Source organism: Callithrix jacchus, chromosome 21 (genome assembly GCF_049354715.1).
Source record: "Callithrix jacchus isolate 240 chromosome 21, calJac240_pri, whole genome shotgun sequence".
NCBI classification, from domain to species: Eukaryota; Metazoa; Chordata; class Mammalia; order Primates; family Cebidae; genus Callithrix; species Callithrix jacchus.
The window spans coordinates 17,896,490-17,922,835 of record NC_133522.1 but is presented as its reverse complement, the minus strand read 5'-3'; the positions used below and the strand labels follow the sequence as shown (position 1 = coordinate 17,922,835).

The 26,346-nt window shown below is 35.9% G+C and overlaps 1 protein-coding gene across 27 annotated transcripts in view; it reads left to right on the top strand.

The window, feature by feature from the left end:
• Positions 1 to 26,346, top strand: part of ROBO2 (roundabout guidance receptor 2) — a 1,334,178-nt gene that overhangs the window by 158,968 nt on the left and 1,148,864 nt on the right. The gene's annotated exons all lie outside the window — the stretch shown is intronic.

Sequence of the window (26,346 nt, the reverse complement as noted above, 5' to 3'; positions counted from 1 at the left end):
AAAATAATATATGTTTATATATATATAGTCTCATTTTTGTTTTTAAAATTCAATAGCTGTCAACATGGTGAAACCCTGTCTCTACTAAAAATACAAAAAATTACCTGGGCATGGTGGTGCGTGCCTGTAATCCCAGCTACTCAGGAGGCTGAGGCAGGAGAATTGCCCGAACCCAGGAGGCAGAGGTTGCGGTGAGCTGAGATCGCGCCATTGCACTCCAGCCTGGGTGATGGGGGCGAAACTCCGTTTCAAAAAATAAAATAAAATAAAATAAAATTCAATAGCTTATGAGTTTTTAATTTTATTTATACTAAAAGAAGTAGCATTGAATAGTGAATTTGAAAATAGATAATATTATTAAGAGAAACAGAGGTGCAGATTTATAAAAGAAATTTGTTACATGAAGGAATGCTGCCTAAAATTATCATCTTACTCTCTATACATGATACATTAATAATAAAAATTGGACTTCGTGCATTTCTCCAGCCACTACATTGATTTTAAAAATTGCTTTAGGTAGCATAAGTCAATTGCTTTATAACACTATTATTGAAGCAATCTATGATTATTCCTTTTAAATAATATTAATATTTTATTTTTTTACCTACTTGAAAGAAAAATTAATTTTAAATGTTTAAATATCACATTTTTTCATCACATAATCTCTTTAAAGTGCTTCAATTTAATTGGTCTTATATGGAAAAACAAAGGTGATTGAAAGACATTGGATTAAGGTCACAGGTCAGTGTACAAGCAAAATAGAGCTTGGCTACCCAATGATTTCCTGTTATTAAGCCAATAAATCAGAGAGATATTGATAGATGTGATCGCTGGGATAGCATGTCAGTCTCATGAAAAAAGTGCTGAACAGACACAGGTGATCAATGCTGTCAGTGTCTTGAAAATAAAAATTTTTTAAAGGTAAAGAAGTGAGAAGAATATCAGTGGTGTTTACACAAATATGCAATTTTTTTATGATTTAACTTAAAAGAGGGCTCCAAAAAGCGTCATAATCAACAAAGCTGAGGAATTGTCAAAATGAATGCAATTTGTTCTAAAGGAGTACACATCAACACTCCACATCTATCCAGACTGACTCCCACAGGCATTTGAAGTTCATTCCCAGGCTTCCAGTCTTTTTGAGTTGTTTTCTTCTGCATGTTATATGACTTGTTGTCAGCTCCTCATATTCTATTTCTGCCCTGCATCTTCAGGCCTTGTTCAGATTCTGCCTCTTTTGAGTTTTTATCTGAGCACCCCAACTCAACAAGCACCTCATCTTTGAGCCAATAAAACAATGTCTATTTAGTACTATTCATTTTGACATGTAATGGATTCACCCCTACATGATTATTTAATGAGTTCTTTTTGCTTTTAACAAGTATGTTCTGAATACCTTCCTCTTAGACTCCTGTGATAAATAAATAGAATAGAATTTCTGGCTGTAAAGATTTACATTCTAGTGAATGTTTTATAAGTTTTAGAGGTCAACTTTCCTTTGAGAGTCTGACTGGAACAATAGCCACTTTCACCAGAAATAAATATATTCACATAAAACTTACTGTAGAAAATCAGATGAGGCAATAATGGAAGGGGATACAGGTGATGCCTTCCAGGTAACATTTGTAATAGTTTTGTAAAAATAATAGTCTCTTTTTCAATTAAAGAATGTTGAATGCTAATTAGGGAGATATAAAAACCAACACAGGCAAAAGGAAGAAATGTGGAAAAGAATGAGACATTGAAGAAATGTTAAATTTTTTCATGTGGCAAGAGAAGCTATGAATGCAGGTTGCAGATATAAGTTAGAACAAAGTGCAGATGGTTTTATTTACTTGCTAAAATGTCTAGACTGTAGGCTATTAGATGTCTTCCTAAGAAGAATATTATTTTTCCACACGCTAAGGATTTAACCTTGTTTTTCTGTATCTTTAACTAACTTGAAGCATCTCATATGTAGTGTTTTGCAAATATTAGATATTTAATTGATAATTGACTAAGAAAGAATGAGAGAAAAGAAATAAGGTTATAGAGTAAGTTCATCTGCAGAGCTCTGAAAAAGATAAAATAAAGAGATATCTGAATTACAAATACTATACCAGGTTGTTTATATGTTAAGTATAGGTTATTTTAATAGAATAATTTCATGCAATTTTATAGGAAGTGCTGTAAGGGAAAATATTTTTCTTGTAACAGAAACTTAGTTTTGTTAATGCCACTAAAGAGGAAACTATAAATATTGTAACTATAGAGCTCTAAATTAATCTTAGTTAAATGATACATTATTTTATAGATTATAATTCCCATGAGGACATGGACTATGTCTGCTTCATCCACTTAACTGCTAACTTTCTATATATTTTAAACAATAGAATACACAGAATGGATCATTTATTTCACAAATATTGATTAAGAGATTACTAAGTGCCAGCCCACACTCTAAGTGCTAGAAAAGTAGCAAAACAAAAAAAAGTGGCTCTTCTCAAGGAGCATATACTCTAGAAAAGGAACATGACATTAAGTAAACCTTCGAATATATAGTATGTGAGATAGTGACTATGCCATAGAAAGTTAGATGTGTCAGTTGGAGGTTGTCACAAAAATACTATATAACAATCACTGAAACTTCAGCTGTGCCTTACAGCAATAAACCTCTATTTAGCTCAAGTGTCCAGAATCAGCTAAAGATCAGCTGAAGTTTGAATTAGGTGGCTGCACAGATCTCAACTGGGCTCACTCTTGGATCTGTAGATTAGAAATTACTAAACGGGTCTAAGCTCAATGAAGATGGTTGAGCTGGGCTTTCTCTGCTTCACATTTATCTCATTTTCCTCTTAGAATCAACTGGCTATGGGCATGTCCTTCTCATGTCAATGTCAGAAATGCAAGATAACAAGGCCAACCATATGGTGCTTTGAAAGCTCTACTTGTGTCATCAGCCTAAACAAGTAAAATGCTAAGGAATGGGGAGTACAGTTTACCCACCAAGATGGAAAGATAGGGAGTAAATATTTTTAAACACTAGCTAGTGTACCATATAATATAGCACAAGGAAGAAAAGGGTAATGTGAGATGACAGTTTAAATAGAGTATTCAGGACCAGGTTCACTAATAAGGTAACATTTGACCACAGAAAACAATAAAATAGAGAGTAAGACATGGAAATATCTGTGAAAAAAGATTTAAAGCAGAAGGAATAGTAATGTGAAAGGCTATAAAGTAGCATGCTTGGACAGATCAGGAACTGTTAGAAAACAAGTAGAGTCAGATTTGAACGAGTATGAAGTGGAAGGAGAGACAAAGAGGTCAAGGAGAGATACTCACCAGATTATGGGCAGCCTTGGTGAGGATGTTAGATTTTATTCTGAGCGAGATGCCAGAAAATATTTTGGCAAAAGAAATTTACATTATCTGACTTATACTTTAAAAGGATCACTCTGCCAATGGGCTTTGGAATCTTTTGAATTAAATATATTCCCTCATTTAAAAAAAGAGATAATCTCAACTAGGTAGCAAATATTTACCGTGGGGGAGGGGGAAATGAACTGGATGTTACTTATACTTGAACCCACTAGTATTCTTAAAATACCTCTTTCATAAATATTTGTCTTATCAACTAGTTCCAAAATTTTTGCTGATTTTATTCTAAGAAGATATGACACAGTTACTTAAATGAGAAAATTTAAGAGATGTTTTATTATAATGTTAGACATGAGATTCCCAAAGAGCATCACCATTAGGTTGAGTATTAGAATTCTGTTAATCCCCTCAGAGGGTTAAAGGAAGAGTATTCCCACATGACACTTTTGTCAACTGCCTTGGCCAGGCATGGTGTAATCTCTGCATTTTGGGAGGCTGAGGCAGGCAGATCACTTGAGGTCAGGAGTTCAAGACCAGCCTGGCCAAAATGGTGAAACCCCATCTCTATTGAAAATACAAAAATTAGCCAGGTGTGGTGGCAGGAGCCTGTAATGCAAGCTATTAGGGAGGCTGAGACAGGAGAATTGCTTAAACCCAAGAAGCAGAGGTTTCAGTGAGCCAAGATCATGCTACTGCACTCCTGGTTGGGCAACAGAACAAGACTCCATCTCCAAAAAAAAAAAAAACAACTTTGACTTATCCCAGACCCCTTTTTTTTAAAATTGTTTACTCTAAGTCTTTAAAAGCTATTCCTCAATGTTGCTCTTGCCCTTTTTCCTAAGTCTAGACTGGAGCTTTTAGCATTGAAGTAATTGCTTGTGACATTGTTGTGAATGATTCAGCTGTACTCAAGCTATTTTTCTCTTCCCTTTTTGGATTGTGATGGATTTGTGCCTGGCAGCTGAGGGGTAGAATGCTTAACTATATAGATCTATCCACCTTCCTCTCTGATGGTATAAGAAGCAACACCTGTCTATTAAAACAGCTCTCTTTTTGTTGAGATTATCATGACATCTCTACTCACTTGCTGGACAGAGCTTTGGGCTGCTACTTATTTGAAGAAATATCTCATGGATAAAATTTAGTCACTCCTCTGTTCCTGTTCTGTACCACTGTTTAACTCAGGGTGACTGGGAGATGTGGTGGCCTTTTCTACCACTATTGGCATGGATCTGCAATCCCAGTTTTTAAGGGTCTATTTTCAGTTGAACAGAGGGCTGCCAGTCAGGCTGAGCTACTTTAAAATAAACTTTAGAAATGACCTGATGTATCAAAGAGCCATACTCCCAGGGTATATTTTCCAAAAAAGATTTGGTCACACCTCATATATGTTCTTGGAAAAAAATTTTAAAAAACTGATTTTACAGAACATTTCTGGAGGCAACAAACTCCAGGTGATATCTATGATGTAGATGAATGGTGCCCAGTGGCATTGTGTGGTAGCTCAAATGATATCATCAAAACAACATGGGCTTTACTGTCAGGCAGTACCAGGTTTATATTCTGGCTTCATGGCTTATTGGGCATGACCTATAACTTTAGTCAAACTGTTCAGCCTCAGCTGTAAAATGCAAATGATCACATGTACTCCATGAAGATGTCCATGAATATAAACCACAGTAGTCATGCACAGCTTCTTTTCCCATAGTTGTAAAATTAGTTCTCAATAAAGGTAAATTTTTCTCCCACTGATCTTTTAAATTTTAACCAATACCTCTATGTTTGTAAAAGGATGATGGGTTGGATTCTTTCACATTCAGTTAGACTACGAGTTGAAAGATTAGAAGAACATATTTTTCTCACCAATCTGTCACTTAGGAATGTTAATAAGCATCATTCATTCCAAATTATAAATCAGATGATTATAAGTACTTTTTATGATTAAACAGCACCCTATTCCATGTGTAGCTCATGAAACAATACTCAAAGCATGAGAATATGACAGTTACAAGTCTATAAAAATAACAAACTTAAGGTTTGCAACAAAATACAGTATTTAAATGTTGTATATGAAATCATAGGGAATGATAAAATTAATATTTCTCTCCTTTAAAAGATAAAAACCATATACCTCTAGTATCTGTGGCAAGGGTATTTACAACTATCTTAATAATATGTCCATTTAAAAAAAATTAAAAAGGTAAGATCTCACTGCTCTTAATTTTATTTTGAAATTGACACCTTTTGCTGCTGCTCAAATTTATCCACAGTCTTCAAACTTCTAGACTCTAATTCTCTTCCTTCCTTGTCTTTGGTTACATATAGTTTAATCAAACACCCCTCTTCCTGCTGTTCCTTATGTCCTACTACTAAAAAAAAAACTCCACAGGCTTTAAAAACCTTTTTTCTCTAAATTCTTCCATTCCTTTCCACAGTTTTTGGCAGAAATGAAGGAATTTATAAATACATAGTGCAATACATTTAGCAATTTTCATCTCACAATGAATGTCATTTCTCCATTCAAAAGACTTCTCAGATTTTCCCCAAGTTAATTCATCCAATCAGATAAGTAGCTACTCATTATAAATGGACTGGCAATTTATAGTAAATGATCCCTTAACAATAATTGCATAGATCCAGATATTCATTGATTAAATGCGCATTAAATGGATACATACTAACAAACATTTATCTAACATCACACACTTTTTTTTCTTTTTTTTTTTTTTCTTTAAGAGATGTGCTCACTCTGTCAGCTAGGCTGGAGTCCAGTGGCACGATTATGGCTCACTGCAGCCTTGAATTTCTGGGCTCAAACAGTCCTCCCATCTTAGCCTCCCAACTAGCTGGGACTAGAGCCTTGTCACCTCATTTGGCTAATTTATATTTTGTAGAGTTGGGGTCTCCTTATGTTGCCCAAGCTGGCCTCCTGGCCTCAAGGGATCTTCTTGCCTTGGCCTTCCAATACCCTGAGACTATGTAAACCATCACATCCACCTTACCTTCACACACTTTTAACTAGAAAGTTCCTTTAAAACACAAATATAGTAACTTCAATGCCATGGTGTCTTTGTAGCATGAAAAATGGCCTCTGCTGCATTAAGATGACCTGGATGTCACCTGCCTTTGTAGACATCAAGCAATCGTTTCACACATCTTTATAAACTCTTTTGAAGGTTCACAACATAGCATTTCCCTTAGAAATACTATGTGCAAAAGCAATATAGGTTTTTTAATGGCATTCATGAAGCTCAATTTTAGTAGATGCTGGGAATTCTATAATGTTACAAAATGGTTCATAAAATATTGCCATCTGCTATACCAAGTAACAGTTCATTTTTACTAGGTTTAAAATGGCTGTGCTTTTATGTGTTTGGATTTTTGCCTAAACTTCAAGTTCCCTCTGAAAGTTCCTTCTGACCTCTGCCTCAGGAAATGTGAAAATCTGCCTCTCCTATCTTGTTTTATAAGCTTCAGTGAGAGAATGTAAATGGACTAAATACATTCTGCAAAATTTTACCATAAAAATCTTTTACATGCTGCCTGCATGGCTGGTTCTGTTTGTAATATTTCCAGCTTATACTGAAGTAACCACTTGTAAAAGAAATTGCCCCAAGTACTAGTGCTGAAAGCAAACATTTATAGAGCAGTATACAGTCAGCACAGATAAAGCCTTTTATTACAACTGAGGAAAAATTTTGCAAAATAAGTGATCCCAACAGAAAATACAGGATGGAATTAAGATTCAGATTTGAAAATTATCTAATCCAACTACTTACTAAGTGATGAAACTGAGACCTAGAGAAGTGTTTAGTGACTTTCTCAGGTTCTCACCTTAAGGACAGACAGGGTTCAACTTTGGATAAAATGTCTTTGGTAGAAGTCAGGTCTTAAAAGAGTTTGCTATTAAGTAACCATATGCCCCCTGTTGTTCTCAATTGTTTAGACAGTGGCCGAAAGCAGCAAATGAATGAATACAACTGATAATTAGTGATTTGATTATGTTTATTGGACAAAGCCAAAATAAAGAACAAAATACAAAGTATTTTCTTAAATAAAATAGGGAGAGAAGAAGGAGGATGAAAAGGAGCTGAAAAAGAGGAAAAAAGAAAAAAGGAGAAAGTAGAAAAGGAGGTAATGAGGTATCAACATCATAAGATTAATTTCTTCAGATTATCATTTGATACAATTGTCAATTCTTCTTGTTTCTATTTCTGAATATCTAATTAAATGATTACACATTCACTTTTCTTCTTCACTCTCTTAGAATAGTGATATCCTCTTCATGTGAACTCGGAGGAACTCCTCTTTAAGAAAATGTGCTTTGCACCTGTGATGAATTTTGAGAACCAGTCCTGCTGATGACCTCTGGCTGAATGAGCCCTGGGTTTCCTCTGGTTCACTGCTTTTCTGTTTCATAATTTTCTCATATAGACTTCTAATGAGAACAGTGTCATGTATTTACCTAAAATGCAAGCTTTCCTTGTCATGTAAGAGGTTGTCTTAGTCGGTTTGGGTTGCTCTAACAAGAATACCATAAACTGAGAGGCTTATAAACAATATAAACTTTTTTCTTATAGATCTAGAGGCTGGGAAATCCACGATCAAGGCACTGGTATGTTCCGTATCTTGTGAGGGTTCCTATATTGATTCATAAACAGTGCCTTCCAGCTGGGTCTTCCCGTGGTAGAAGAGGTGAGTCGGCTCTCTGGGGTCTCTTTTATAAGGTCTCATCCCAATAACCTTCTAAAGGTACCACCTCCTACTACCAACATCTTGAAGTTTAGAATTTGCACATAAGCATTTTGGGTGGACCCAAACATTCAGATTATAGCAAAGATAATATTTTCACCTTATAAAAAGATAAATATCCTACTGAAACATTCTCAATAAGAACAGATGTTTAGGCAGATTTATTGGTTATCATAAGGGTCTTATAACTTTTCAATTTTTGATTGAGGGGATATGGCAACATATTACTGAAAACATAAATTTTATAGAGATTGTATGGAATTATTAAATATCTCAAATAGTCTCAACCAATTCATTTTGTTCAGTGCTGTGTATCTAGATGAATCATCTTCAGTGTTGACTGGTCATGCCCAGTGATAGGAGGTATGAACGAGAAAATGTGTCTCAAGGACCCGACAGTTTTCACTTCATCATGTCACAGCTTTTGAAATTGATGTTGGCTCAGAGGCATCTTTTTAAATGTGAGCACTCAAACCAGGTCTCACGCACTGGTAATATGTGTTAGTTTAAGGAGACTTCTTTCTTCATTTACATAAACGTTATCATCTGTATTGAGTAAATGGAAATTGTAATTGCAGTAGGGAAAACGAAAGTAATGAAAAACTGGGGAAGAAACCATTTTAAAATTTAATTTCCTTCAGGGATATAGAAGCCAGAGAAGGCATTACTATACTGGAAGGTTAAGCTAGCAAGAAGGCATTGAACAACTGGAATAGGAGAAGATAATGTGCATGGTTATAGTACATTCGTTGTATATGCATCTGTATTTTTATATAATTTACTGCATGATCAATGCATATCTCAATAAATGAATGAGGATACATGAATGGATCAAAGCCTATGCCAGTGTAGCTGTGCAGAAGCAAGATCTCTTAAGGTTTGCATCAGCATCATCTGGGAGCTGGTTAGAAATGCAAATTCTTGGACCACACCCCAGTTCTTTTAAACCAGAAACTCTGTGAGTAAGTCCCAGAAATCTGTCCTTTAATCTACCGTTTAGATGATTCTGATGTGGATTTAGGTTTGAGAACCACTGAGGAAGAGTAAAAGTTAAGAGCATCACTCCACACAGAGGTGTGGCTGACTAGAGGGTACAGGGAAATGGAGGGATTAGGTGGCATCATTCACAGAGCCTGAAGATCTCCCCAAAAGTGGATTTTTCTTCATCCAGGAAGAATGCAGTTACTTGTTCTCAGCGAATGTATTTTCACTTGCCCTGTCAGGCATACCTGACATGTGACTGTCAGGATACCTGAAGATGTCCAAGCAAGACAGTATCAGGTCCTTACACTCAGTGAGTCAGAAGCCCCAGTCAGAGTCAGCCTCATACATGAAGAAGAATAACCTGATGTACCAAATCTTAAATAGGAGCTGCCAGACAACCCCTTTCAAACCCCCACTTATTTTCCCAGCATGTGACCCCTAACTAACAGTCAACAGAGAATCACTCCCTGCAGCTATGCCTCCATTTCATGTCATCTTCTCAAAGAAAAATATGTGTTTTGCCTCATGGAAAAATTAAATATTTCCATTTCAGAAAACTGACAAAAATATGATTGGTATCACCAATTATTAGAATCTTACAATGGCCCTCTGACGGTCATGACTGTTCAAGTTTATCACAGCTACCCAGAACAGCCACCATGTCGATGTGTGTTAGGTACATTAATTTATGCAAAAATCATTTGTGTCTTTTTCTAAGCCCTTACTTCTGCAACAAGGCAGATTTCAATTTACTATAGAAGGAAAATTTGTCCCCTACAATAATGGTATAATTGCCCATTTTTAATGCAATTTTCTTTTACTGATCACAGTCATAGATTTTCCAAAAGGTTACGTAACTGACTAATTTGATGCCAAGTATCTTATCTCTAGAGACTTAGGTTAAGTAATGTCACTCTGATTGTCTCCATGGCAAGCCATGTCATGTGTGGACAACTCTATCTCACTGTCTAATTTGACCCAATTTTCCATATTGCTTAATAAGCACATTACAGTGAATCACTGATCTATTATCCAAGGAATTATGAAGCTTATGGGTTATCTTCCATTGCACCTGCCTTAATCAGCGTATTGCCTTGGGTATTATGGTCACTTTATCCTTTAATAAAAGAATTGTTAATATCTTCATCTGCAATTTCAAGCAATTTGCAAAATTGGGTTAGCTGGCTTTTATAGGGAACTTATTACAAACTCAGTTTCTTAATGTGATGTTTTCAGGAATGATTTCTATGTTTCCAACATCCTCAAATTAGCATTTTATTTAAACAAATTGTCAGTATGTAAAGTGGTAAAATTCATTTAGGGAGATAAATGGAAATGTGGGTTCTTATTCTAAAGTTACTTTCATGCTGTATCTGATATTGTATTATTGGCTGGTTTTTTTTTTTAATTTATGAAACAAATCTAATAAGAGCTATAGTGTTTATAACCCTGAATAGTTAAGGGTATCTTAAAATAGTTTTTGGAAACATTTTTCTAAGAGCTATGATAGTATTATTTTATTGTTATGTAAATAATTCTATTATATTTAAATATGTTGTTTTCTGTCAGTAACATGTTAACTGTTTGGTTTTGTTTTAGTTTGTTTTTTTGTTTTTACAATTTCAATTTTTACTTTAGGTTCATGGGTACATGGGCAGGTTTGTTACCTGGGTATATTGTGTGATGCTAAGGTTTGGGGTATGATTGATTCCATCACCCAAGTTCTCAGTATAGTGCCCAATTAACTGCCATTATGAATAAGAATCCATTTTACCATCTTCTTACATGTCACATATATAACCAATGTGTAAATACTGAATATGTAACTACTATATGCAGAATCAGAATCCTTATTGTCTCTACCAGAATGTTAAAGTCTACATCACACATTTAAAGTTATTCTAACTCATTCAGGAAAACAAAACAAAACAAAACAAAACAAAACACTTGTGACATGTAGGTTTGTTATACAGAATATTTCCCCACCAGGTATTAAGCTTGGTACTCATTAGTTATTTTTCTGGATCCTCCCCGTCCTCCGACTCTCCACCCTCCAATAGGCCCCAGTGTGTATTGTTTCCCTGTGTGTCCATGAGTTTTCATCCTTTAGCTCCCACTTATAAGTGAGAACATGCAGAATTTGGTTTTCTGTTCCTGTGTTAGTTTGCTAAGGATAATGGCCTCCAGCCATTATCCTTAAAGACATGATGTCATTCTTTTTGTAGCTACATAGTGTTCCATAGTATATATACAACATTTTCTTCATCCAGTATATATTGATGGTCATTTAGATTGATACCATGTCTTTGCTATTGTGAATAGTGCAGCAATGAACATACACATGCATGTGTCTTTATGACAGAATGATTTATATTCTTTTGGAAGGATTGCAGTGTCATATGGTATTTCTGTCTTTAGGTCTTTGAGAAATCACCATACTGTTTACCTATGTAATAATCCTGCACTTGTACCTCTGACATTAAAATAAAAGTTTGAAAAAAGAGGCAGTACTTTTAAACTAATGAACCACTGACATTTAAATGTTGGTGCAAGGTTCCAAAAATGTGCTCGGAATATTTGAGAGTTAGAGATGGTTGGTAGGGCTACATCTTCTTAATAAAAAATATATGTGATTTTAAAATAAACTTGAATTTTAATTTAAAAAATAAGAAAAAAAAACACTTAAATATCTGTTGTGTGGCAGCAACTGGGTTAAATGGCAGGAATACTCATTCTTTAAGCTCAGTGACTCCACAGTCAACTGGGGAGTCTACTACACAGCCTGGAAAGCTCAATAGAACACAGTAATTAACAGCTTAAAGCCAAATACTCCTCTCTCCCCAGGAGAAGTCTAAATTAGTGAATTTTTATTTTCTGATTGTTGTAGGTTAAATTTCCTAAAACCTTGAACGTAATTACCTCCTTTACAATACCAGCAGTGCCAAGGAACTAGATAATTTGTGTTAGGTGATTCAATTGAGATTTCGGCTGCTTTATTATACCCTCAGTTTTAGAGTTTCGTGCTTATTATTTCAAGTGGGAGATAGTTCTTTGTTTGGCATATTTCTACAGGCCAGCAAGAAAACATTTAATCTAACTCAGGGAAAATTTAACAAAAGAATAAAATAAAAATGTTCTACATAATAAAACATTACTAACATTGATTATAAAACTCTGAGAGTCCTATTAACTTGGGACATTTTCCCTCATTCCCTTCACTGCCCAGTGCCCTATTTGGTCAATTATCTATGCTTTTCGGTCTTTGTGTACTATCCCCTTATTATTTACTTAAGCTAAGTTAATACTGCACAACTGCAGCCCTCAACCTTTTTGGCACCAATGATGGGTTTCAAAGAAAGTAATTTTTCCTCAAACAGTGATTAAGAGGATGATGGTTTCAGGATGAATCAAGTGCATTATATTTACTGTGCACTTTATTTCTGTAATTACATTGTAATATATAATGAAAAATTATACAATTCACATAACGTAGAATCAGTGGGATCCCTGAGCTTGTTTACCTGCGACTAGACAGCCCCATCTGGGGGTGTTGGGAGACAGTGACAGATTATTAGGCACTAGATTTTCATAAGGAGCGCACAATCTAGGTCCCTCGATGAGCAGTTCACAACAGGGTTCGTGCTCCTCTGAAAATCTAATGCCACCACTAATCTGACAGGAGGTGGACCTCAGGTGATAATATTAGCAAGCAATGGGGAGAGGCTGTAAATACAAATGAAGTTTTGTTCACTGGTCTGCTGCTCACCTGCTGTATGGCCTGGCTCCTAAGAGGTCACAGACTGGTATCAGTCCATGATCCAGGGGTTGGGGAACCCTTCTGTGTGGAAAACTGCGTACCCAAGGCCCCCTCCATAAAATATGATAAGATCTTTGCCTTGCGTGAGTCTGCTTTGAAAAATAGGCATCATCTGTTTTTTTCTGAGCAACGGCTATACAGCTCTGTCTTTTTCTAAAATGGTTCTCAAAGGTAATGGTTGCTGTTTGTATTCAAGTAAAACTGTCTAGAACTCAGGTTACATACAAATTCTGTTTTTTATAATTGAAAAAAAGTAGCCAACTATTGCTTTGGTGTGTCCTACGTAAATTGATGATCTTTGTGGATCTTAAAATAACAATTTGTTGGATCAAAGAAACAGACAAACAAAATTTCACCTTTTTCCTTGTTCACCATTCTAAGTTCCCTAAACTCTCACTAGACCAAACCATGGAAACATGGAAGAAAGAAAATGGAAGAATAACATGCGATGTTACTCATAAGATTTGGTGTGCACTTCAACTCGATCACTGTCCAGCTACATTATCTGGAGCTAGCCACCTTCTCCCATCTCCTGTCCAGTAATTATAACATCATACAATAAGCCCTGCCTTTGTTATCATCAGGGGCTGCCAAAAGAATCAGGTGGTGTAATGCATGCAAACGCCCTTTGTGAACTTCAAAACTATTATGTAAATAGTTGTAGTTTTTGCTGGAAAAAACTTTGTAGCCACAGGGGAGTTATCATATAAATAGATGATGTTGAAACTACTTAGGCCTTCTTTCTAGAGAAAGAACTACTCAGACTGGAGCTCTTATGCAGATAACCCTTAGAGTGATTCTGTATTATTAACTGTCTTGGGTTGAAGTTATGTCACTTTGTAGGCTAACAATTTGTGGTTATGTGGAGAGATTTTCATCTGTCATATATAAAACTGAGGGACATTGAGATATGACAATTGTGAACTGCATTGGTTTAGATGGAACACCCATCCTTTACATAAGGGAGGTTAGATTTTTGAGGTTTTTGCAGAATTTCTAACAAATAGTTTTCCAAAAAACATGTTTACTCAGATAATCTCTGGTTATGTGATAATGAAAACTCATATATCTTTGAAATGTCTTATGATGACATTTGGCAAGGATCAGTGAGAGTCTTCTCAAATATTAGAAAAAACAAAATAAATGTATGAGGGCAAATTCTAAAGGATGTTTTCTGTTCCTGTTATTTAGCAGTTTTCTGAATTTCAAAATGATAGTTAATACTTATTCTCAGAAACAAAATGTATGATGTTATTATTCTTTCACTCCATTGTCATGTAATGAATGGAAGAGCAGACAGGGTACAATTAAGGCCTATAGGTTTCCTTTTTCAAATTTTTTCCTATGTGTCCTTGATATCTTTTTTTAAATATTTTTATCCCCTAAACCCTTTAAATGTTATAAAGGAGTAAAACTTCTGGAATACCCAAGTCAGGGACTCATATTTTTTGTTTGTTTTTAGAGACAGGGTGTCGCTTTGTCCCGCAGGCTGGAGTGCAGTAACACAGTCAGAGCTCACGGCAGCCTTGAACTCCTGGGCTCAAGCAGCCCTTCTGCCTCGGCCTCTGGATTGGCTAGGACTACAGGTGTGTGCCATTACACCTAGCGAATTTTATAATTTTAATAGTTTTGTAGAAACAGTGTCTCCCTTTGTAGCCCAGGCTGATCTCTAACTCCTGACCTCAAGCAATTCTCCTGCCTCAGCCTCTCAAAGTTCAAGGATTACAGCAGTGAGCCACTGCGTCCAGCAAGACTCACATATTTTTCTGCTTTCTATTCTATCACATTCTTTTTATGATAATGGACTTCAGTGACATAATCTATGGGCCTAAAAGGGGAAAAGAAATGTAAAAATGTAAAAAAAAAAAAAAAAAGAATGAGTATAATAGATTACTATCTTTAAAAATGTTACTCTTATAAAAAGTATGTAGATTTTCTATTTCGACAATAAATGCATCTTCTAACACTTTAATAAGACTTTTCAAATGGAGCTTTTGTTTAATTTTTTAAAATAAGCCCAGTGGTCCAGGAAATAACACCCTAAACAACAGTAGTCATAATACTTTCTCTCTGACTCATATTATCAGTTTTAGGTTCTTTGTTTAGAGTTTCACAAGGCTGCAATCTAGATGAAATACAGCTGTAGCTACAGACTCATCAGAGACTCATCAGATCTCCACTAGTGAAAGATCTTCCTAGTTCCCTTAGGATGTTGGATGAATTCATCTTTTTGCAGTTGTAGGACTGAATTCTCCATTTTCTTGCTGGCTATCTGTTCCTAGAAGCTGCCCACCATTCCACATGACTATCTCCTTGGACCCTTTCACAACCTGGTAGCTCAGACCCTCAACACAAGCAAGAGAGACTCTCTCTGAGTTCAGCCTGCTAAGATAGAGACATACACAATGTATGGCAATCACAAAAGTAACATCATTACCTTTGCCATATTCGGTTATTAGAAGCAAGTCTCAGGCCACACTCATACTTAACAAGAGGGGATTACACACACCATATAAATACTGGGAGTCAGGGTTTATCAGGGTTAACTTAGGTCCTTTCTGCGGCAGAGTGAAAGGGTTTATATCAGTTTTCCATTGCTGCATAACAAATGACCCTAATTAGCAGCTGAAAATGCAAATTTATGACCTCATAGATTCCCTGGGTCAGAATTTTGGCATAGCGTCCCTGAATTCTTTGCTTAGGAGTTTACTTGGAAGACCTCAAGGGGTTCGTTGGGGCTACTGTCTTATTAATTCATGGCTTTATTCCAAGCTCATTCAGAACATTGACAGGTTTTAGTTCCCTGTGATTTTAGGACGGATGTCCTTGTTTTCTTGCTGGCTGTTGAGCTAGACTGTCTGCTATTAGAGAAGACCGGCCATTACCTGCAATGTGGACCTCTTCACAGCATATCAGTTGCTCCTTCCAGGCCGGGGCAGTACATCTCTGCTACTTTGAATATCTGCTCTTCTGACACTGACGATTAGACCCAGATTTAAAGGGCTCATGTGATAAGGTCCAGTCTACCTAAATTCTCTGCCTTTAATTATGTCTCCCCAAATCCTTTTTACCATGAGAAAAACATAATCCCTAGTTTGATATCCCACCATATCCACAGGTTTTGCTCATCCTGTAGTAGAGAGAATTATACAAGGCAGACACACTATGGAGCAGATATCTTGGAGGCCATTTGAGAATTCACAGGGTTTAGGATAAAGGACCAAAAAAAAAAAAAAAAAAAAAAAAAAAGTTTATCAGGAATTTGCCTTTAAAATCCTAGAAATGATTTTTTTTTTTTTTTTTTAGATGGAGTTTCGCTCTTGTTACCCAGGCTGGAGTGCAACGATCTCGGCTCACCGCAACCTCCGCCTCCTCAGTTCGGGCAATTCTCCTGCCTCAGCCTCCCGAGTAGCTGGGATTACAGGCACGTGCCACCATGCCCAGCTAATTTTTTGTATTTTTAGTAGAGACGGGGTTTCACCATGTTGACCAGGATGGTCTCGATCTCTTGACCTTGTGATCCACCCACCTCGGCCTCCAAAATGCTGGGATTACAGGCTTGAGCCACCGCGCCCGGCCCCTAGAAATGATTTTATTGAAATCACCCACTTTCAAAAATAGAAAATCAAATTTTCTATGAAAATTATAGCCTTTGTCCTACTACCTACAAAGACAATTTTGTGATATTTATTTTTGTGCAGTTCTTAACTTTTCTGCTTCTCACTTTTTGGTGAGATGGCAAAATCTGATAATTACGGGAGGCTGAGGCAGGAGAATCACTTGAACCCTAGAGGTGGAGGTTGCGGTGGGCCAAGATCATGTCACTGCACTTCACCTTAGGTGATGGTGATTATGTCTCAAAAAAAAAAAAAAAAAATTTGATGATTAGAACACTGATACTGTCTTCATTCTTTTTTTTTTTTTTTTTTTTTTTTGCTCTTGTAGATTTTGTCACAACCTAAACATTTCTCAGTGGCTCTGAAGAAAAAATATTTGTAATGGATGGGTTTTATGAGATGACTCTATTCATTGCTGAAATGGAAAATTATCTCCCCTTACCTGAAAAATATCAGGATAAATGAAAGCTACAATGATATAGTAGGAAGAGCACTCAACTAGAAGGTGAGAGCCTCCAGTTCTGTTCACGATAGCCTGAGCAAGCCAAACATGTTTGTCAGAATCTGAAGTGTCTGGGCTTCAGTTTTCTCATGTATAAAATTATAAGTTAAACCACATTGAATTCTCATCCAGCTTTAACACTTTATGATTTTTGTGGGTCCAAAGTGAAGTAGGTATGTACAAAAAAGTTTTCACCAAACATTGTCATTAGCAAATGCACACTCTCATGAATAAAATGATAGCTTTATTTATAACTTCTTCTCACACGACCATTTAAGTTCAAGATTTTATTTGAGTTATTATTACTTTGAGCAAAATAATTGTAATAACTTATAATTTTTAATTTTTACCTATGTAAATCTAGATGAATTAAGCAAATTATAAAAACTTCCAAAAGTACATAAAGATATATATTTTTAAATAAAAAATATATTCTAAATATTCTTTTAGAAACATTTCAATATTTTAGCTAATGAAATACTTTTGCACTTAGTCAATTATAAAGAAAATATACCTGAAAAGAAAAATTCTTTTAATAAAAGTTTTTTTTCTTTAAGGGTTTCAAAATAAACACATTGGGACATGCCTCAAATTGAAATGAGTATTTCAAAAATAAATCAATTGTATATTATTTGCCCTGCTCATCTGTGATTATCCCGGGTTGTTATTTAAAGATTTTCATTAAAATAAGAATGCTCTCCTAAATGCAGGTGATTTTGCTTGCATTATATCCACCTTTTTTGGTATGGAAGGCTTTTAGTCCTTAAAATGTCACATCCTTTTCTACCTTCCACTTCCTCCTTCTTATGAAGAAAGAAATTATTTCTCTCTTTTTCTCTGGGCTACAGGATGGATCCCCATCACTAGAGTTAAAAAAATCAGGATTGATGTCCGTCCTCACTGTCACAACCTAAAACGTTTCCCGGGGGGGTTTATGACACTATTGATTCAATTGCAGACCAATGTTGAACACTTTCGGCAGAGTTGGCTACAGAATCAATAGTCTTCTCTCCTCTTGCTCAGTGTAACCTCAATAGTTCTGATTTTTACAAATCTATGATTGGTTTCCTAATGTGTGTAGTGTCTATTGTTAGTAAGTGTTGATAGCAAAACAAAATGCTTATTATTTGACACAAAAAAAAACTTTACATTTTGCCTCAGAAAGCACTACCCTGAGGTCGATAATTCTTTTGGAGTGCTTACAGTCAGGACTGTGAAAAATGTCAAAAGTAACTCTTGCTACTCTAACATATCGTCATGATAAAATTGTTCATTGAAAAATTTCTTTTTTTCTTTTTTTTAATCTTTGTTTAATTAAACAAGAGACACCCCCAAATTTGAGAAAGTCCCAGAACAAGGACCACAGACATAAACTGTCAGATTTAAGAAAAGAAAAAAGTGTAGGACTTCAATCGCATTAGCTATGTGTCTCTGAGCTTTCATATGGCTTATATTCTGTAGCCTACATTTTTATTTAGGGTTATTTAAAGCTTTAAAAATCAATAGATTAAAAATAACAGACAATTAAAGAATATTGAATAGAATAACTCCCCTAATTAAAATAAAAATATTATAGAACTAATTTGTTTGATCCTCAATGAAGATTAATTTTTTTGTTTGTTTTTGGAGATGGAGTCTTGCCCTATCACACAGGCTGGAGTGTAGTAGTACGATCTTGGCTCACTTCAACCTCCATCTCCCAGGTTCAAATGATTCTCCTGCCTCAGCCTCCTGAGTAGCTAGGATTATAGGCATGTGCCACAATGCCCAGGTAATTTTTGTGTGTTTGGTAGAGACGGACTTTCACCATGTGGGCCAGGCTGGTCTGGAACTCCTGACCTCATCATCTGCACACCTTGGCTTCCCAAAGTGGTGGGATTGCAGGCATGAGCCATCATGCCAGGCCCAAGATTAATTAAAAAAAACAAGTGATATGCACCATCGCCTCAGTTGTAGATGCACATGATCTCCCTTTTCCCATTCAATGCTCAGTTTTACCCTCATCTTGTAAATTTATGCTTGCCTGAACATACAGTCACTCATTCTACTTATAAATCCAAAGTAGTTAACAATTAAGTTGAATGAGAGAGATTGAGTTAGCAAAGGAACTTGGAAGTTACATATCTAACTGCATTGTGTATGAATTACAGAATGGATTAGATCAAAAAGGAATCGTAAATGTGCTGCCTGGCACATTTAAGCTGCTGGGCTCTTTTAAGCAATTCCTGGTATTTATGACAATTAACATAATGATATGTTAACAAAACCTTTGTTTTGTCCTCGTTTAGGCATTATTATATTGAAAAATTATACCTATATTGAAAATTTTCTAAAAAAAAAATGCATTGTAGTCAAACACTGCTTCTTTCTGGAAGGAGAATTTAAGCTTCCAGATTATATTTTTATTCTCATATTCTCCCCTCTTTTCCCTCTCATCAGTACTTTGTAAGTTGTGGGGCTGGAGATAGGTAATAAAACAGACAAGTTGGGTGCGGTGGCTCATGTCTATGATCCCAGCACTCTGGAAGTGCAAGACAGGAGGATCACCTGAGGTCAGGAGTTTGAGGCAAGCCTAGCCAACATGATGAAACTCAGTCTCTACTAAAAATAAAAAGGAAAAATTTTAAAATTAAAATACAGCTGGGTGTGATGCATGGGGATGTGTCCCTGTAGTCCCAGCTATGTGGGAAGCTGAGGCAGGAGAATCACTTGGACCCATGGGAAGCTGAGGCAGGAGAATCACTTGGACTGGAGAGGTGGAGGCTGCAGTGACCTGAGATCCTGCCACTGCACTCCAGCCTGGGCGACAGAGCAAGATTTCATCTCAAAAACAAACAAACACCCTCAAAACTTAATCTAGCACTGTTACCTGTTATCAGTACATTTGGAATACAGGCTCAACGATAAAAGTGGTTTCAATTTTGGGCTAGATTAGGCTTTTAAAATTACCTGTTTAATTTTATGAATCTGGCTTCAATATTTGTTATTGAGAATAGATGAGAATTAGCTTTATGGACCAAAACAATCTGCCTGGTATATTAAAGATATTAGATATGACCTGTTTATGTGTTCGCTCCTTTTGACCATGCATTTTCTTTTGTAAATGCTGCCCATGGTCCATTTGCTTTCTAGGGCAGCATTAAAAATTACCTTGAAGGTCATCCTTCACTTCAGGTTTCTTAGATGGCAAAACTGTCACAAATAAGAACTTTGACATTTAGTTTTCAAAAGGGCACAAAGGAAAAAAAAAACACAACAAGGAGGAAAAATAATCAACTCAATTCCTTTGTTTCTGAGTTTTGCTGTCATATGGTCAAACTTCTCAATGCCTTGCTCTTTTTACCTGATTTATGTCCATCTTCCTATATGAATTAGCCATAACCAAGTACTATATATAGCTTTCTTTTTAGAAGATAGAGGATCCTCATTCAACTAACTTTGACTTTCTGACCAGTTATCAATGTTTTTCCACTAAAATGACAAACACAACAGAAAGGACATGATTGAATGACTTCTTCATATTTTATAGTAACATTGTAGCAATTTTTATAATGATTTTAAGTAGTACCTTTATAATTGGATATAATCATGTAATTATGATTTTGTTATTTAGTTTTCACATTATACTTTAGTTGTAATTACATTATGATTTTTAAATAATTTAATTCTAAAATATAGAGCCTCACAGTTGAAGTATTTGCATTCACTGGAAGAGACAGCCATATTTAAAATAGAAAAAGGCAATGAAATAGAATGACATGTTTGGGGCATGTTTTTGCTCATATGCATAGCACTGTGACTGTCTCAATATTTAAAAGTAGGTAGAAATATATTTAACTGTTGCTGTCAACCATCACACTTTCCTAGCCTCTTTTGTTTCTTTAGTTATTGTCAAGCTGCTAAGCTCACCCATCAACACAAGTCTTCCTGACACCTGGCACTATTTTGTCTCTTTCTCTGAAACAAACCTGTGATATTAACATTTCTTAGCACTTGAACCAAAAACATATAAACTATATATATATATATATATATGTAATTATATATCCACATACAACAAAAGATTTTATATATATTACATTAAGAAAAGTTCATCTAGTGGCTTTTTTGATGAGTCCAAGATATCAAAATATTAAAAGGATTAAAAGGTTTCTTTAGGCTGTTACTGTAGTCTTGTTTCTCCATGTCCCATTCTTTTGGAAAAGTTCATCTTCTTTATTGTTGTCTCCTGTATGTTTCCTTGCATTTTTAAATATTATATTCCTTATGTAGACATCTTATGTTATGTGAAGTCTTCAGGTTTTGTTTATGATGCTCACTGATGCTATGTCTTTCCATTTACCATCAATTTCCATTTCCAAACTAGTGAAACTGTTGGAGTGCAATCTGCTACTGCGGGCCCCTTACTTTGCTAAAGCAAGTTTTGTCTTGTACCTCTGCAAGGCACTGAATGCATCTTCCCTTTCTTCTCAAATTTGAAGCTACCATGGAAGATTTTGATAGCAGAAAATAATTTTATATTCCTTTTATTTATTTTTTAATAAAAACCTTGACTTCTTAAGTTTGTCCCACAAATATATAAATCTAAAATTATGAGATACTTAACACAAAATTGAGGGGAAATCTGCTTTTAAAGTACATCCATAAGATCCAGCAATTTTACTCCCAAACATGTACCCCAAACAATTGAAAACAGATGAAATGATATGTATATGAATGTTTACAATGCCAATCACAATGGCTAAAAGGGGCAAACAACCCAAGTATCCATCAATGAAAAAGTAGACAAACTAAGTGTGGCATACACATACGATGAAATATTATTCAGACATAAAAATGAAGGAAGTAAGGATACATGTGTAGGGGAGGCAAAATTTTACCTCTACCCTCTCAGGGTGCTTTAGCTGAGCCTGAGAATTAAACTGACATAAGATAGATTAAGAGGAGAAAGGTACACACATTTATTTAATGCACGTTCTACACAATACAGGAATCTTAAAAAAAGAATGAAGATGGAAAAGAGTGGCAAAACCTACATAGTTTTAGACTCTGTTGAACAAAGACATGCAGTTGTAGAAAAGTAACTAACCTATTTGGGGAGGCTAAAGAAAGAGACAGTTATTTTCACAAGGTCTGTTTGTATAGAATTTTGGGGGTCTGAACTTCCCATACTTGATGGCAATGTTATTTTCATTATGGTATAGGGAGGACATATTCCATATAGGGGTTTTATCTCCTCGAGAGGAAAAAGAGAGTTTGAGTGCCTTTGTACCTGCTGTTTTTTTAAGTGTCTTTAGCTCAAAATGATTTCATGCCAAACTGCCGTGAGTTGGGGTGCCATATTCTGTCACTCTTGTGCTATAATGTAGAGATACCTCAAAAACATTGTGCTACATGAAATAAGCCAAACACAAAAGGACAAATGTTGTATGATTTCATTTATAAGACATATTCAGAATAGTTGAATCCATAAGGACAGAAAAATATTGGGGATTCCAAGAGCTGGAGGAAATAGACCATGAGGATCAACTGCTTAATGGGTATTGGGTTTTCTTTTGGGGTGATGAAAATATTTTGGAACTAAATGTAAGTGGTGACTTCTCAGCATTGTGAATGTACTGAATATCACTGAATTGTAAAATGTGAAAGGCTTGACTGGGCACCGTGGCTCATGCCTATAATCCCAGCACTTTGGGAGGCTGAGGAGGGCAGGCAGATCACAAGGTCAGGAATTCGAGACCAGCCTGGCCAATATGGTGAAACCCCATCTCTACTAAAAATACAAACAAACTAGCCGGACATAGTGGCACGTGCCTGTAGTCCCAGCTACTCAGGAGGCTGAGGCAGGAGAATTGCTTGAACTAAGGAGGTAGAGGTTGCAGTGAGCCGAGACTGTGCCACTGCACTCCAGCCTGGGCAACAGAGGGAAACTCCATCTCAAAAAGAAATCTTAATTCTATTTTATTTAAATTTAACCTCAACTTTAAAAAAGGGAAAGTACACTCACATGTGTGTTTGGAGTTAGGATTTGTAAATAGATGAAGACAAATATAGCCTATGGAGTCTAACTCTTTAGTATACCGTTAATTTTTCTTATTTAACAATGCTTTGCATTTGTCTTCATTCCCCGCCCCCCAACCCCTGCAACCACCTTATTTTATTTATTTATGTTTTTTTGAGATGGAGTTTCGCTCTTGTTACCCAGACTGGAGAGCAAGGGCACAATCTTGATATTTTTAATCTGATTCTGGAGTTTAAGACACACACACACAAAATGTAATAACCCTCATTTGCCCTAGGTTATGTTTTATTGGTTAATTAATATCTGCTTTATTGGTTGAAGATATTTTAGTGTGCCTGAGTTGTGTATTAATAGAGTGCTAAAACACACCATGTCATGTCTTAATGCCACCAGACAGCCTCACATTCAATAAGTGAAAAGTGATTAAAACTTAAATGTCTTACCACTGAAGTGCTTACTAACTTATTCAGATATGATTAAGTGATTAATCATTTGTTCACTAGCAATCATACATCTTTCTCCATTCTAGTGTTAGGTATTATTTTTTTCTGGATCATTTAGGCCATAGACCACTTTCTAGTTGTTTATATATATATGTGCTCTGTTCTTTCTTTTAAAGCATCTTCAAGCATATGGAAGAAACATATGGCCAATCAGTTATGCTATAAAAGCCCTTGAAAATTGGGTGAAAATATTCACATAATGGGGTTTTACAGCATGTCTCATAGGTAATAAAGAACACCTATGTTATCAGAATACAAAATATGGAATCCATTTGTGAAATAAATCCAATGTCATTCTGGGTATTTCTTTTGCATCAATAATTTGGAAAAGAGATGGACATTTCTTACTAAGATGATGCATGGTTTTATGTTTCTATGCAAGTTGAGCATTTCAAGAAATGTATGCCTATTAATATTTTTAATGAATTTAATTAACAGCCATATTGTAGTTCTTGAGGTCAGCCAAGTAACATTGTATAGTGGAAGCATTTCCAGAATTGCTTTTGGAGTCTGCCTACAGGCACAATGTTGCATGACTTTAAGCAAACTGCTTTACTTCAACAGGCCCTCAATTTTCACCTATAAAATAGAGATAATTTTCATTTCAATATTGTTGTAACAGTAAAATAGATTCATCTACAAAATGTATCTGGCATACTACCCAGCTCCTCACCCCCTTCATCTTCACATTATAAATACCACTCTTCATTCTTTTTCAATTATAATTCTTAAATTGTATTATTTCATTTTCATCTTAGGAGAAACATGAATAGATGGATTATGAAAACACAGTGACCATAATTAATCTATAAAGTTAATAAAGTTTTCACAAAAATCCATTTGGGGGGTACCTTCACAATGTTTCTAAATCTCATCTAGAGAAAGAAATGACTTGTGAATTTCTCAGATCCTGTTCCAGGACATAGTACCTATTAACTTTATCAGTCCCTAGATAATTTCATTATTTTCATAAATTCAGAAAAGGCTTATTTGCTTCTATATTCTGAAAACTGCTGAATTTACTTCTCCTGTTCCAAGACTTTATATCCAGCTGCCTACTTGATTTCTCATTGTGGATATCTAATAGGCAACTCAAAGTTAAACTTAACATGCTCCAAGCTGAAATCCTGACTCCCTAGAGTCCTTCCCCAGTTTCCCTCATCTTGGTAAATGGCAGTAACACTTATCCCACTGCTAAGGACCCAAACCTTAGAGTTTTTTGTTTGTTTGTTTCTCTATTGCTTTTACAACCCCTACCCAAAATATCAGCAAACCATTTTACCTATTTTCCAGATATGTCCAGAATCTGACTGTTTCTCATCAACCATACCGTTATATGGCATCCCAATCCACCATCTAGTATTGCAATAGACTTGTAGCTTGTGCTTTGGCTTTCACTCTTGCCCCTCCGTGGTCTATTCATTACATAGTAGTCACAATTAACCTTTTAATAGCCAAGTCAGTTCATGCAATTTATGGCTCCAAACTGTACAAAGCTTCCCATTGATTTTAAAAGAAACAAAGTCCTTAGAAGACCAAATCACCTTTTGCTGCTTTTTACACATCTTCTGTCTTCCTGGCCCACTGCACTCCAGCCACAGCGAACCCTATATGGTTGTTCTTCAGATACTACCTGATACTCCCGCCTCAAGGCCTTTGCATGTATACTTTTCTTTGATTGAAATGATCAATATTCAGCTATTTTTCACTCTCACTTTTTTCACGTCTCTGTTTAAAAGTCTCTCTCTCCCTCGCTGAAGTGCAGTGGTATGATCTTGAATCACCACAGCCTCAACCTCTCATGCTCAAGCAATCCTCCCACATCAGCCTCCTAAGTATCTGGGAGTACAAGTGTGTGCCACCCCACCCGACCAGGCTAATTTTGTGTAATTTTTTTTAGAGACGAGGCCTCACTGTGTTGCCCAGGGTGGCCTTCAACTCCTAGGCTCAAGCCATCCTCCCCCCATGACCTCCCAAAGTGCTGAGAATACAGGCATGAGCCACTACACTGGGCAATGTCCCATTTTGAAAGGGGAAATCTCAAACTACTGTATTTAAAATAATATTTCTTGTATTGTGTGATGATTAATTTTATGTGTCACCCTGGCTAGGCTGTAGTGCTCAGTTGTTTGGTTAAATATCAGTCTATATGTTGCCATGAAAGTGATCGTTACAGGCAATTCACATTCAAATCAGTAAATTTTGAGTGAAGCTGGGTACTCTCCATAATATGGGTGGGCATCATCTAATCAGTTGAAGGTGTTAACAGAAAGACTTGGGTTTCTGAAAAAGGAAATGGTTGTTCCCACAGTCTGCCTTGACTCAAGCTGCAACATTAACTTCTGCCAGAATTTCCAGCCTGCTGGCCTGCCTTGCAGAGTTTGTACTTGCCAGCACCCACAATCACATAAGCCAATGCTTTATTCCTTAACCTGCTTTATTCATCTTCGTAACTCATCACTCCCTCACATTATATTTTAAACCTCTTTGTTTACTCATTCATTGTCTGCCTTCCCAAATTAAAGATAGGTTTCAAGAAGAAAAATTTTCATAGTATGTTCAGTGTTATAATTCTGGCACCTAGAAAATCTCTTGGCATATACTTTTTTCAAAAACTGTATATGTACTCTGAATATTATTTGTCAGTGAATGAATTACTAGGCACAAGAGTTTGGAAATATTAAAACTTGTAATTACTTGAAACATAATTGTATGACGTTCTACCTGGCATTACAATTTGTATGGTAGTTGCTGGGGGCTCAGTAGGGTTTGGGGTTGGGGAGAAGTTT